Source organism: Colossoma macropomum, unplaced genomic scaffold (assembly GCF_904425465.1).
Source record: "Colossoma macropomum unplaced genomic scaffold, Colossoma_macropomum, whole genome shotgun sequence".
Lineage (NCBI taxonomy): Eukaryota > Metazoa > Chordata > Actinopteri > Characiformes > Serrasalmidae > Colossoma > Colossoma macropomum.
This window is the reverse complement of record NW_023494793.1, coordinates 34,505,534-34,520,213: the sequence shown is the minus strand read 5'-3', so window position 1 is coordinate 34,520,213 and position 14,680 is coordinate 34,505,534. Positions and strand designations below refer to the sequence as shown.

General features: G+C 40.2%; 1 protein-coding gene across 1 annotated transcript in view; it reads right to left on the bottom strand.

Moving 5' to 3' along the window:
- Positions 1 to 4,567, bottom strand: part of LOC118813805 (sodium- and chloride-dependent taurine transporter-like) — a 34,749-nt gene extending 30,182 nt beyond the window's left edge. Inside the window, 1 exon segment of the mRNA XM_036579352.1 lies at positions 4,323 to 4,567. The gene's annotated coding sequence lies outside the window, so the exon portion shown is untranslated.
- Between the last annotated feature and the right edge of the window lie 10,113 nt (positions 4,568 to 14,680).

Genomic DNA, 14,680 nt, shown 5'->3' with positions numbered 1-14,680 from the left:
AGGATTTGGTAGAAATGTGTAACTGCACACAATGTCTGGAAGAATTGTGCTTCAGACCCTATCCATAAGCAGATTACTTGAGTGAATTTAATGATAACTCAGTCAAAACTTAGTGCAGGTCGTGTCTTCTGAGGATGTGAATTATCTATTATTGTCATCATATCTTCATCAGTATAATGTTGATTTTGCATTTGAGACCTAAACATCGAGCCAGACCTTCTTTTTAAGCCTGCGCATGTGCGGACGTGTGGCCGAAAAAGTCTGCCCAACACCTCTTACTTTTAAATGTTTATTTCAGGCTTTACAGGGCGACTCACTGCAGCGCACACACCATATTTTAGCATGTTTTTTTTCTCCTGACTCAGCAATGCTACTCCTTCCGGTTTTAACAAACAATCTTACACAGTGCAGTTTTAAATATATGTTTTCTGGTTTTTTTTTTCTTGAGACTGAAAAATGAATAACTTGTACTTAATGGCTGTTTTGTTTTTTGAAAATTAAATAAATGAAGGGTGGTCTCAGACTTTTGCAGACAATTTTGCAGGTGAAGCAAAAAAGACAGTCAAAAAAAATTGCTGAGAATGCAGAAAATGCAGACTTTAGTGTTCTGTAAGCATCCAGCACTTTTTAGCAGATCTGTCACTTTAATTTTCTAAGAGAAAATTTCCAGTGAACGGCAGAAAAGCCACGTCCAGAGAAACAAAAAAATGAAATGACATAAAAGAGAGATGTCTGTAGGTCCTTCATCCAAAAATAGACACGCTCAGCTGTCATATGTATATTCTCTAATTTCCCATGGTGGACTATCAGAGTTATGCGCTTGCGTGTTCATAAGTGAGAGAGGAGATTTTTAAATCGTGATGAAACAATCTTTCCCATGCTTGCCATTTTCTTTTTAAACTCTGCTGACCTGCGCTTATGGGCTTACAAGCATCTTTGCAAGCAAAACATGGCAAAACTGCTTAGAGTACCTTTAAGTAAAACATTCCCAGCAGCATTATTTAAAAAAATTCCTAACGGGATTAGCAGAACCCTGTGTGACTTTCAAATCACATTAACCCTGAAGGGTTACCAGGTTCACCGTCTATCAATTTAGATGTACACTCTTAAAAGCAAAATGTCACAAAGGGTTCTTTGAAAAGAACCATACAAGAACCACTTTTAGTTCTCTAAAGAACCATGTTTGAAAATGTGGACAAGCTTTAAAGTAGAGCTGCTCAAATTGCGGCCTAAGGGTCAAAGCTGGCCCATGACTATGTTTTATTTGGCCCTCCAGAGAGTTAGTTAAACCCCACCCCCTTGTTCAATGACAGAACAAACATATTTAAACTATATTTCATTTTTAATTTCAAATTTCCTTTTTAAAAGCTTTATTTTGAATTTTAGCAGCATAATATAGTGTAATGATGAAATGCATTTCTAAAAAAAAGAATTTGAATCATGTCTTTTTTATTTGTATATTGCTACCTTTTCGGCAATTGGCTCCCCACAAACATTGGGCCACCTAAGGCATAAGTTTGGGCGCCCATCATTTATAGGAATTTTTATATAATACCAAAACAAAAGTGTAATAAGTGTATTATAAGTATAATAATAAATATGTTCCCTGTAGAGAATGTGTTAACTAATTTTCACTTAAATCAACAAAACATGTAATTTGACCACGGTGCCCAAACTTTTGCATACAACTGTATGTGCATTCAGTTACTGAATAAGCACATGATCACTCTGTTATACAGGTCTAATTTTCACATGGGTTTGACCTTTAATCAGACAATGCTATGAAGTATTTGCTCTTGAGTAGGCCCGTCAGTGATAGTGGTAGTGTGGCACCATCATTTTATGGTGGCCTACTTTGGTAAAGTGTTTTGCCTTTATAGCGGCAATAGCTCAAGTTTTAAGATGGTCATTAGGTTTGATTATATAATAGGACCCAAGAAAAACTTTTGCCTATACAAAGAACTATGTCACCTTCACTATGAAGCAATCTAGGGGAGATATTTCAGGTTTGAGGGAACATGGAGAGAGCAGACACCTCCACTCCTGGATATCAACTCACATAGGCCAACTATCAAAGACGACTGGGCGGTGCAGAGAATATACTATGCACACAGAGTTCTTTCTACTTGTTTATGACAATGGAAAATGCTCCAAAGCATAAAGCACATGTGCAGAACAGTCTCAGGTCTTTTTAATCTCATTTTCCTCCCTAAGCGAGAACAGAAAAGCAAATGAAAGCTTGGCAGAGCTGTCTAAAACAGAGCAGCAGTTTTGTGTCAGGCATTTGTCCTTATGTGGATGCCGTGGGTGAAGGACCTTTTATCAAGTTATGAGTAGTCTGTACAATCTCCCTGCAAGGTCACCTTCTGTCAAACCATAAGAGGTTCATCCCCGGATATATCTCAGACTGATATCCTTCTGTCTGCTGCCACAATTCTCTACGTATCTTTTCAAATGAGGATAAAGACAATGAGCAGCCAAGTTTTAACCTTGTCATAGTCTGGGTGTCCCCAGTTAACCCCTACAGTGATCATAAGCCCATTTAGACGCCAGGTGTTCATTCAACACTGGAAAGCTTGCTGTGTCATCTCCACAGCTATGCTAATAAAGACTATTCAAACCAACACTACAGTTAAATGTCCAAAATCTGAGTGTTAATGTACATCAACTACAAGACATGCTAGTCAAGCCTCAACTGATAGCCTAGCGTCTCATGCCACAGCTTTCACAAGACACAACACAGAAAACTGCTAAAAACGTCTAATTAACGCCATCATTAATTCATCTTACGATTGCATGAACATCAACAGACCCTGTAAAAGTTCATTCAAGTTCAACACTGTCTCTAACATTTACAGCATAGATTCAAAAAGGAGTGGGTTGGTTTTATTCAGCCGTTAGGCTACTGGCTAAGGTTAGCAGTTAGCCTAATGGCCGAATAAAACCTATAGAACCTAAAAATGTAGAACCTATAGAACCTAAAAATGTGTTAAAAACATAACATACATTGCATGCAGGACGATATTAAGGATATAAACTGCGTATTATCACAAGTATCTCCCTAGTTATCGCCTTTTTTATTTAATTGATTTAAAACCAATCTTTAGTATGTTTCTGGTTAACATGCACAGCAAGCACCTATATACGGGACTGTATATAAACAATTTTCTGTATAATTCAGCCCTTAAGATGTAAATAAAGTCAAGTATTTTCATACAAAATATTATATTCTCTACAGTTGTGGGCATAGGAACAACTTTATCGTCAAAGAAAATCATTTTATATGTAGCCATTAAAAGCCACTTTATATAGGCTATATGTACTATATGTAAGTAAGAAAGTGGTCAGTTTTCTGTGGGTACTTTCCCAATACAACGTCATGCTTGTAACATGAATGTATTTTTAAAATACATTTTAGGCCAAAATGTTATCGTAAGACTATCATAAAATGATGTCTCAGGCAATGTAATCATTAAACGTAATAACTTTCTGTGAGGTGGCTTTTAAAGGGCACTAAAAGCATCAGACGTCTGGTTCCTATCACCCCCACTATGAGCAATTCTGACTCTGCAAGTTTCTCTAGAACAGAGCATTTCACACCAAACCACTCTGAATGGCTCTGCTACATCTTAATGACGGATTTACGCAGAAATTTTAAAAAGTCGGTGGAATTCTCCTTTAAGCCCGTCTGGATATAAAAGAGCACTAAGCACTGTTGAATTAATGAATGAAATCCTACTGAAACGTTTCCAAAATAAATCGTTAGCATAAATGTTTCCTCAGAGAGGAGCCACCAGAGGGGGGAGGGCCAGTATGCAAATTCATATCGCGGCCATTAACCTACTTTATTCAGCAATTACAACCGGCAGCTTTCAGATCATCCTACTGGCCAGCAGAGGGTACAACACACACACACACACACACACACACACACACACACACACCGCTCAAAGCCTGAAAATCTCCTTGTGTTCAGTGTCCAGACACCTGAAATAAAGCCGTCTTCTTTCATAACAAAAGTGTGTAAATGACAGAAGACCCTTAAAGGGAGACCTAAGCGTGATGTAGCTAAATGACAAGCAGTGAAAAGTCTAAACGAAAGAAAGAGGGAAAATGTAGCGGTTTGGGAGTCATCCGTAAATCCACCGGCTTTCTCTAACTAAAACTGAGCAGAAGGACGAGCTCCATCTCCACTGAACAAGAGCAGGAAAATGATTCAAATAATTAGTCCACACAAAAACGCACATATAATTATGATAACAATAAAAAAAACATACACAGATGCAGATCTTATTTTCCTGAGGAGCCGGGATGTCACTCACCTGTCGGCTAGATCTGTGGCCGGAGTCTTGTCTTGTTCTCGTTATGTCTTATGCGTTGGAAATAAAGGCGAGGAAATAAAACACTCTTCACGCCCTCTTTCTTTCTCTCTCCCGCTCTTGCTCTCTCTCTCTTTCTCTCTCTCCCCAGCCTTCGCGTCTTATATGGGGAGCGCGTGTAATATCTGAGAGAGTGGAAAAACACCAGACTCTCCATGCAACAGGAGTGTGTGTTCTTAAAGGGACATGCACACGCGCGCATGCGCGCACACAGACAGATGCCCACATATACCCGCGCGCGCCCGCGCGGACGGAGATACCGGCGGCCGTGCTTGCGTCACTGCCCTGGAAACGGAAGAAGCGCGCGGTGTTTGTTATCAGACGAGGCTCGGATCAGACACATACAGGGACGCGTTGGATTCTGGTGCTTTTAAAGGGCGCATATACAACACTTTTTATGTATTTTAATCCCACCCCCCTTCACCGAGGTCCCCTATTGCCGCACCCCCCCCCCAACCAAGGGTCCCCTAATACATTTGTGTGATTTTGTGTATCAAAAATAGCCATAACTCATTTTTTCCATGACCATTTTCTAACCTCCTTTTATCCATTAGAATCAGTCTGTTTCTGTCACTGTGCCTTTAAGAAAATACTAATATATGTAAATGACATCCATTCTGATTGGCTTCCTTGTACTGTACCTCTTTCAAAAAGCTCTCCCTTTAAGACTAATGTATGTAAATGAGCTTTGTTCTCATTGGCTGCCTTGTACTGTGCCATATTGAAAAGCAGTGCCTTTAATACTAATATGAAGTAATTTGGGGTCATTTCTGTTGGCCCGTTCATCATGAAATTTACACACAATGTAAAGGACAACAGGCATTTTTAATATGTCAAAAACTGAAAAACGATACATTTGAGATACAATAGTAGCGATATGTAAATGACTTGCGTTCTGATTGGCTGCCCTGTACTGCGCCCCATTCCTAAAGCAGTAGTGCTGAAACACTCCCTATAACTTCAGTGTGAAGGGACTGGGCTAAACTACTGTAGGCCAATTTGGCTGCTGCACAAAAATGTGATGTCACAAAAATGATGAATTCAAAACAAACTTTTTGCAGCTTAGTTTCCATATATAGACCGGTGAGTAAACGATATGTTTTGATAGTAAACCTTAACAATGTTTACATACTACATAAAAATCTTTTTTTCAAAATAAGGGAGAAAAACCTGTTCTTTTCCATCATACGGGCCCTTTAAAGTGTCCATTTCACCAGCATTCACCGTTGCTTCTAAAATGACCACACTGACTTTTATAGAGGTCAGAAAACGTGTGTGTAAGCCTATGTATGTTTAAGTGTGCGAGTCTATGCTTGTGTTTGAGCGTGTGAGACAGATATATCCTGTGTTCCAAAGTCCTACTGTAACCACCAACCTCCATAACAATGCTGTAGCGAAATTCTTGGACCTCTACCAGAAACAGATGCCAGTCACAGTAAAGCCAAAGGGTTTAATAGCTGCTGTGGGTTTTTTCCATTCAGGCCTTTACTCAGCCTTTCGCTTGGCCAAGCCACCACCTTTATGGCCAAAGTACTGTAATATTCATTTATCTTTTCCTCGCTTTTTCATATCTCTAATCTTCCCAAATGTGCCATAAATGAGTCCGTTAATGGCACGTCACTGTCATGTACACTCTAGCACCACCTCCTTAACGGAGCGGGAGAGACGGGCTGGTGGTGCACCCCCAGGCCCCTTGGGTATTTAGTATTTAGCCATAGGTGGAGTTTACCACCTACTTTGGGCTGCATTCCCAAACAACCTGAATCCGAGAAAAACTGCACACCAGCAGGATAAGAGGCCCATTACTGGCCTCACACTGTCCACAGGCTGAGCCTCCATCAGAATGACCTGTCCGTGCTGAGAGAAACAGACTTCTGTACGCCAAATTTCCCCACGGCCATTGAGTATGGGGGATTTGGCACTGGGCTCTTCCATTTTCGCTCGCCGCTACCAGGGGAATTCTTGTAAGTTTGTTTTCCTGCACTTTGTGATATTCTTTAATTCAGAGAGTTGTCTTGTTTGACCCAAGGTCGCGCTCATTTATGGGTTAAAAGCCAAGGCCGCCTGGAACTGTCAGGGCCGGAACTAGGGCTGGCGCTGAACCTGGGTTGTCTCTGGCCAAACACATGAGGAAAAATGGAAAAGTCTACCAGAGGTGGTGGACTCCAGCTACCTGGTGCGCGATTCAACCCCTCCACCACACGCAGCACAGAAAGATAACGGACAGCCAGAGAGGAGTTAACCACCACCAGCAGTCGCGCTGTTTTTCTTGTCAAGAAAATAAGCCGGCAGCACTCTAGTTAAAATAAAAAAGGCTTCTTATCAGTAAAGATAGTGGTCCACGTGAGCATAATAGTCCATTGGTGAATTAATAGAATTCAACTGAGTATTTTACAGTGGCTTCAAATGTGGCTCAATGAAGGTGCTGACAACGTATTTTCTTCACAACTGGGCTAAGAGATAACAGACTAAACAGGCTAAAAGACAGCTAACAACCTAAACCACTTTTTCATTAATATATAGTTGGACTTTAAATTGAATTACTTTGATTTCCTACATGCTGTTCAAGTCCTGAAATTTCTGACCACAATTCTGATTACAACATGAGAATTGATCTGACACACTAAGTGACAGCAGAATATCTCAATCTCTGTCCAGGCACAGGTCCAGGCAAACGTGTCTGTGTGGAATTGAGCCCAAAGCCTAAGCTACCTAAACTACCATTTTACAATTTTCCTTTTAGTTTATTGTAATAACCCCAGTGCTTTATTGGTTTGAGCGACACTGAGAAAATATAGCTATTATTATTCAGTGCTATTTTCAGTTCAACAGTGGAGATTGATGTAATGCTTATATGACAAAAAGCATGAAATAAGATACACAATTTCACCATTAAATATGTATACACACACACATACATACATCATCTTAACCGCTTATCCTTCTGGGTTGCAGTGGGGTGCTGGAGCCTATCCCAGCTGTCATTGGGCAGAAGGCAGGATACACCCTGGACAGGTCGCCAGTCCATTGCAGGGCAGACAAACAGACATACACATTCACACACTCACCCACACCTAGGGGCAATTTAGCATGTTAGCTTAACTGCATGTTTTTGGACTGTGGGAGGAAACCGGAGTACCCAAAGGAAACCCATGCAGACACGGGGAGAACATGCAAACTCCACACAGAAATGACCCTGGTCGCCCAGCTGGGAATCGAACCCAGGCCATTCTCGCTGTGAGGCAACAGCGCTACCCACTGCGCCACCATGCTGCCCCCCATGCACGCACCCACGCACGCACGCACGCACATATACATAATATAATTTAAATTAAGTTTTTTTTATATCGGAACGCTGACATTATTTTGATAGAGAATAATAACCACCTTAATCAGGTAAATCAGGAAAATCCATGTTGTTGGTGGCATTAGATAAATAGAGTGTTCAATTTTGATTTTGTTGCATCAGAAATGATTGCTGCCATCAATGATATTGAACATTGGAGTTATTAGTTGGCCTAACCTTTCTAATCTGTATTTTCAGAACACAGAACATATCCAGGTTGCAGGTGGGGTGTGTTTCTCTCCAAAAATCTCCACAGCATGGAAAACACAGCTGATACAATGCGTCTGTGCTTGCGTGCATGTGAATGTGACAGAGTGATGGGGGGTCTGTACTGTATGTAGACAGATGGCTGGTCCCTGTGTGTGTGCTGTGCTGCTTACCAGGATTCTGGTCACAGAGTGAGTGCAGCATCAGTAGAGACAGGCATCACTCTCTCTCTGTGCACATATACAATATCTATAAGTTCTGTAGCATATTTGCATTTTGGCATAGTAAACCTAGTTCATGTATTCTTTCATGTCAAGGCTTTGGACCGTTTATTACAAAGATGATTTATCCAGCTGAGTTATTTATTAACCTATATAGCAGTATTATCTGATCATAATTTGCTGCAGTAACACCCTCTACAGTTCTGGGAAAGCTTTACACTAGATGTTGGAACATTGCTGTGAGGGTTTGATTGCATTCAGCCACAAGAACATTAATGAGGTTAGCAGCAGAGTTCGGCCTGGCCGCAAGCCGGGACACTTCTGTGATTTTGCACTTTAACAATTTTAACTGGGCAGTGAGCCAGGTGACTTTGCACCGTGACAGCGTAGTTTTACCAGGGATGTGAGCCAGATGACGTTGCACCATGACAGCAGAGTCTGACTGGGCTGCAAGCTGGGTTACTTTGCACTATGACAGTGGAGATTTGACTGGGCCGTGAGGTGAGTGGCTTTGCACCATGTCAGCGGAGTTTAGCTGGGCCACGAGCAGAGAGACTTTGCACTGTGACAGCGGAGTTTGACTATGACATGAGCTGAGTGGCTTTGTGCAAGCGGATGGAGATCAACTGGGCTGCTGGTTCAGAAACTTAGCTATCTGGTGGAGTTCAACTGGGCTGCTAGTTCAGAAACGTAGCTATCTAGGCCATACACCGGGTGACTTTGCACTGTGACAACAAAGATTGACTGGGCCACAAGCCAGGTGACTATGCACTGCAATAGTGGAGTTTGACTAGGCCAGAGGTCGGCAACCCAAATGTTGAGAAGAGCCATTTTGTCCTTTAAAAAAAAAAGTAAACCACCATGGGAGCCAAAGCATTTTATGTCCATTTCACCATCTTGGCTGTAAATGTGTCTCAGTATGTGCTGATGTACCAGTATAGGCTAAAAATATAAACGAAAACGCAGACTTACTTTGCTCTGCTTTAGGCTTTAGCTCAGGTATACCCGCTTTTCTTGCATCTCCGGCAGGAAACTTTGCCACAAAAGTAGAACAGTTTCTTGTAAAATGTCTCTCAACATTCGACTTTTACAAGGCTGAAGTTGCTTCTCATTCGCCAGCTTCTTTTTCAAATTTTCGTGTTCCACCTTAAATGGTGCCTGAGGCTCCAGAATGTAACTGCCACACCATTTAAGGTGGAACCGGTAAATTTGAGCTGGCGTCCAAGAAGCTGACTTTAGCTTCGCAACATTTTAGTGTTCGACAGTTTCTTGTTGCAGATTAAACATTTCAGGAAACCAGCTGAAGTGCTTATGAATGCAAATCCATTCGTCTCCAAATTATCCATGTTCTGAAATCTTTCTCTTTGCCTTTTCATTAGCTACTAGCTAGGCGAGATCGTTGTCTGTATGTGACCAACAGACATCTTTAGGATTAAAGGTTGGTGAAGTAGCAGATATAGACCACATTAACTCCAGTGTTTAAGACCATTGATTGTTCTACTGTGTTAGAAAGATCAGCAGAACTTTATTTTACTGCAAAGGAGGATAATTTTATTTTACCTAAAAGTCTAATTCTGCTGTGGAGCTGCAACAGGGCAGTAAAAGAGCTGCAGGCTCCAGAGCCGCTTGTTGCCGACCCCTGGACTAGGCCGTACACCGGATGACTTTGCCCTATGACAGCAGAGACTGACTGGGCCACAAGCCAGGTGATTATTCGCCGTGGTGAGGGGTTTTCTCCCTGCCAGCTGAGAAATTGTGTGTGTGTTCGTCATTTTAAATTTTCTGTTAATTTGTAGAGTTGTTGTAATTTGTAATGTTGTAAAGCATCCATGGGTTTGAGAAAGGCGCCATGTCATCTCACAGCGAGCAGCAAGATGGGCCTTGGTTTGATTCCCTGGATGGGTGACCACGGTCACTTTCAGCATGGAGTTTAAATGTTCTCCCCGTTTCTGCGTGGGTTTCCTCCCACAGTCCAAAGACATGCAGTCAGGCCAATTGGAGATATTAAGTTGCTCCTAGGTGTGAATGTGTATGTCTGTGTGTATGTCGGTGTGAAACCAAAGTGTTGACCTGCCAGTGAGTCCTCACAATTTAATACAGGAAGCTCTTTTTTTAAATTTAGGGCTATTTCCATCTGTATCTTTTTATACACAGTGCTAAATTTGCATATGTATTTGCATACCAAGTGTAGATGCAAACGGCCACGAGGTAAACAGTGATAGTCATTTCAATTCCAGTCATTGTACTGCCAATATCAAAAACAGTGCCACAAATATGCTGTCAACCTACCTTATTTAACCGTGTTAGTTCAGGCACCCTATAGGATTTTCATTGAGACGGTGCTTTACCTAAATGCTTATTATAGGTCGTTTATATTTGTTGCCAGGTTCCTCCTCTGGTCTCTGGAGCTCCTGGTCACTGAGGAAGAAACAGCACATAATGCATGGCTACCCAAGGAGGAGCAGCAGGAGATCCCTCCCCTCTGCTTTCTTCTGCTCAGCTGTGCTGGATTTTTGCTCAGGTTCAGCTTAACTACACTGGCTGTTGCTGTTCAGCTGATGCATTATGTTTATTTAATTCAAATATGGATATCATTTGAACATTAGTACATCACATCAGCATTATTTTGTCCTTAAGTTTACTTACTTTAGTCTTATTTTACATTAGATGTGATTTATTTTATGTGGAAATGTTGTACAATTTGAACAAAGTACATTATGAGTTGCTTTTCTCAGCTTTGTATTGTTCTGAATGTAGATCAGTGTTGAACTGAGATCTGCTAACTGACTTTTTTCCCTTCTGTTAGAGTGTTTCTGTTTGGTTTTTCTGTCTCTGTCACTCTACTGGGTTATTGTGTGGGCTTGGCTTGTTTGTTGAAAGTTTGGCGGAATGATAAAGTGTTGCATTAGGTCTTGCTGATAACGGGCTGAGTGACCTGCTGTTCTTAGGGACGTCATGTGCTGCCACAGTAATCCTCTTTCACCCTCACATGGACTCCGTGTGTGTGTGTGTGTGTGTGTGTGTGTTTGTGCACTAAGTCATAGAGCTGTTGTAGGAAACTGTGCACTCTGCTTATTTGCAAGTTTAAGCCATAGAAGTCTCAATTATTAATGTTGTCATGCTATAATAAATGTATTTACATAATTAGATGATCAATCACATATTTATGTTATGTATTGAATTTAAATTGAATGTACATTCTGTTTTATCAGGTTTAAGTCTTTGAATCTTTTTATTTGTTTTGATGTTGAGAAATTGCATTTTGTACTGGGACTTACTTGTACTTACACTTCATTGTAGATGCTTCATAAACGCTTACCTTGATTTCAACTTATAGTATTGTGCAGTCAGAAACCATCCTTCAGTTATTTGACTTCCAGTCAAAACATTACGCCATTAAGAAAAATTAAAGATTTTTGAAAGGAAAAATGGGACTCCTGACAGCCACCTGAAAGACCTGGTAGATACCAAAACTGTCCCCATCAGATAAACAGCACTTAAAGCTTTCATCTTTGAGAGAGAGGAGAAAATCAAGTTGCTTCAGACCTGAAAAAATCCACAGGTGTTTCTGTCCATCCTTCCACTGTGAGAAGACGACTCAGCGCTATGGGTCCGAAAGGATGTGTAGCTGTTCAAGAAGCCTCACTGAGAAAAGGAGACAGATACATCAAACAAAGAAGCTGAATGATGGACTGACCACCCCAGAGTCCAGACCTCAACATCACTGAATGGGATTACTTGGATCATGAGAAAATAAAATGCAACCAACTTCTAAGACTGAATTTTGGAGGTGTGGAAAATATCCCTGCAGATTTCTTTGAAAAACTTTAAGCAAGCCTTGTAATAATGCTGTAATAAAGCTGTAATAAAGGCAAAGGATGGACAAAAAAATATGAGGCTGTTTAATTTTCTGTTTAAATGTTTTCTGCTTTTTTTCCTGATGTTGAAAAATAGATCATGTATATTCAAAGATGATTTTGACTGAAATTTGAATAAATAAAAAGACTTTTGCCCCATACTGCAGATTCAACCCTTATCCTGTTCCTAAAACTAGCCCTCGTCCTAAATGTTAACCCTATCCCTAACACTGTTGAGAATCAACTAAGTTTTACCAGATAGTTTGTTAACAGTTTAAATGTCTGTAGATAATCTACAGACACTTCCCAGATAAAGTGGTACAATAAATACAAATGTAGTGTCAGTGGAACATTTAGAATCTGCACTTTCCATATAATTTCTCCACTTGTTTAAAGCTACCAATGAGAAACAATTAATGCAAAAATTACAATATGCTTTAGTCATCGCAGTTAATAAGTGTGACCTCTGAGGGTTAAAGTTTACCACAGCAGCTGAAACAAGGAGCGTTAACTCTACACCACTGTTATTGTAACTCAAGTCAACACAGCACCCACATCAGATAGTCATACCTCACGCCCTGCCAGTCTCATCTCCGTTACACTGACTTTTGGCTGCAGGATCCCTCTGAAACTGCATCACTCACAAACAAGAAACAAACCAAACTGGGTCAGCCTCTGATGACCTTAGCCCGGTGGGCCTCTTCTAATTGTGTTTGGATTCACAAGAGGTTAAAGATCTTTCCCTGTAGAACTTTAATCATACTAAAACAAACACAAGGAACCAGGGCTGTGGAGAAAACAATGTGTTCTATATCCAGTGGTGAACCTTTAGGGTCTTCAAGGCTGTCAGAGAAGCTCTAATGATATCTGTGAAATAAAAAAATATATGTCTGTAATTTTTAGTTAATTTTTTTTTCATATAATCATCATGCCTATTTTATTTCATTTTTAAGCTTTGGTTGGAGACAAAAGGGTTACATTTTTTAAATGTCCAATGGAAAATTGCCCAATCAGGATTTTTGTCTCTGTGGCATCTAGGCAGATACAGTAAAGCAAACTCTCCCATTGGTTAAGACTTCAGGAGCTGGACTGAAGGGCCTAACATGTAAGATTAACCACTAATATAATTAGGAATCGAAAGAGGAATCAATGAATCAACTTTGTTGGAAAAATCTTCACAGTAGGCCTTCTGGAAGTTCTAGATCAGTCACTGACTGGTATTGGCTAATCTAGAATAGCTAATCTAGAACAGCCAAAAAACGTTCATGTAAATTGACGTTGTCTTAGTGCCACCATACTACTAGAATCCCGTAGGGGTGCTAGCAGATATTAGTGTCATTGTAAAGGTGTTTTTTTTCCTCATTTTTGACATTTTTTGAGCATTTTTGGCTCAAACTGAAGGCTTAGCTGTAACACACATGGTTATTAATATCTGCTTTTAATTTGCTACTACAACTCGTGTGCCTGTCATTTGATGAAGGTTTGTTAAAGTTGAATGTAGCAGAACATAACTAGTAACTTCTCTGTGTTCATTGGAAGGCTTCTGTTGTCAGTTCACAAAAACACCATATTTCAATAGTTAACAGTCAGATTTAGGTTTACAGGCAGAAAGCAATCAAAAATAACTCAGACAATGACTTCCAGACACCCCAATTCACTCCCAATCAAAGAGGCTTCAGGAGAAGATCCTTCCAGACAGACAATCTCAGCAGAGACTGGCTTTCAAACGAATGTCAGACTCGAGCCAGGATAAACTTTCCACAGCGAATCGCAGCAAACAAACAGAGCTGCTGACACACAGCTGCCGGATAAAGACACAGCTGCTCATTAGTGGACCTCAGGAGAGGCGGATAAGGCCATTTTCTCCTTGAAAGTGCATGAGAGCAAGATTAGAAAGAGAACTATATTAGACCCTGGACTGAATTTATGCCTCATAATTCCCATTCCTATTAAACATGGTCATATATCACATAACAATTCACATATTCATCTCTTTTTGGCTCTGTTAGCATGGTTAATATGTTATTATGTCATTTTTTCTCTTGTGTTTTGTTATTAGACATGCAGGCGTGTGTACTTGTCTAATCTGTTTAGGTTCTATGTCATGCACTCACAAAAAATATATCTTATCCATTATAACTGTTGCCATCCTTCACAATTAAATATATTCACTATTTATGACTGTATATCTTAAATGGGTTGATAGGTAGATGTCTAGGTTAACATAGATGCCAGTGGGTGAAGATGACGTAATAAAAGTGAGTCAACAAGCAAATAAAATAGTCAGTTTTTTATTAATTGAAAGTGATTTTATATGGTGTGGAGGGGGTGTTATATTGGAATCATGGAATTTAGAATTTGAGTGAAAGTGGGGGAGCAATTTTTTGTAATCTGATGCTGAAGTGTTTTGATTGTCAAACATTAGTCACCTAAATCATTCACACATGTGTGTATTTAATGATATAAGGGTCTAATATATAAGACCAGTGCTACATGGTACATGTATTGTATTTAATATTGTGCAGGTGCCTTGTTCCAAATAAGATATCATTTTGATGTAATCAGTCACAATTTCAAGAAAATAAGCCATTATTTCAGCATAGTTGTAATCTCAATGAAATATACGGGACTGCAGGCAGGAGCGGGACAAAGCATTTAGGTTGTGGGTGG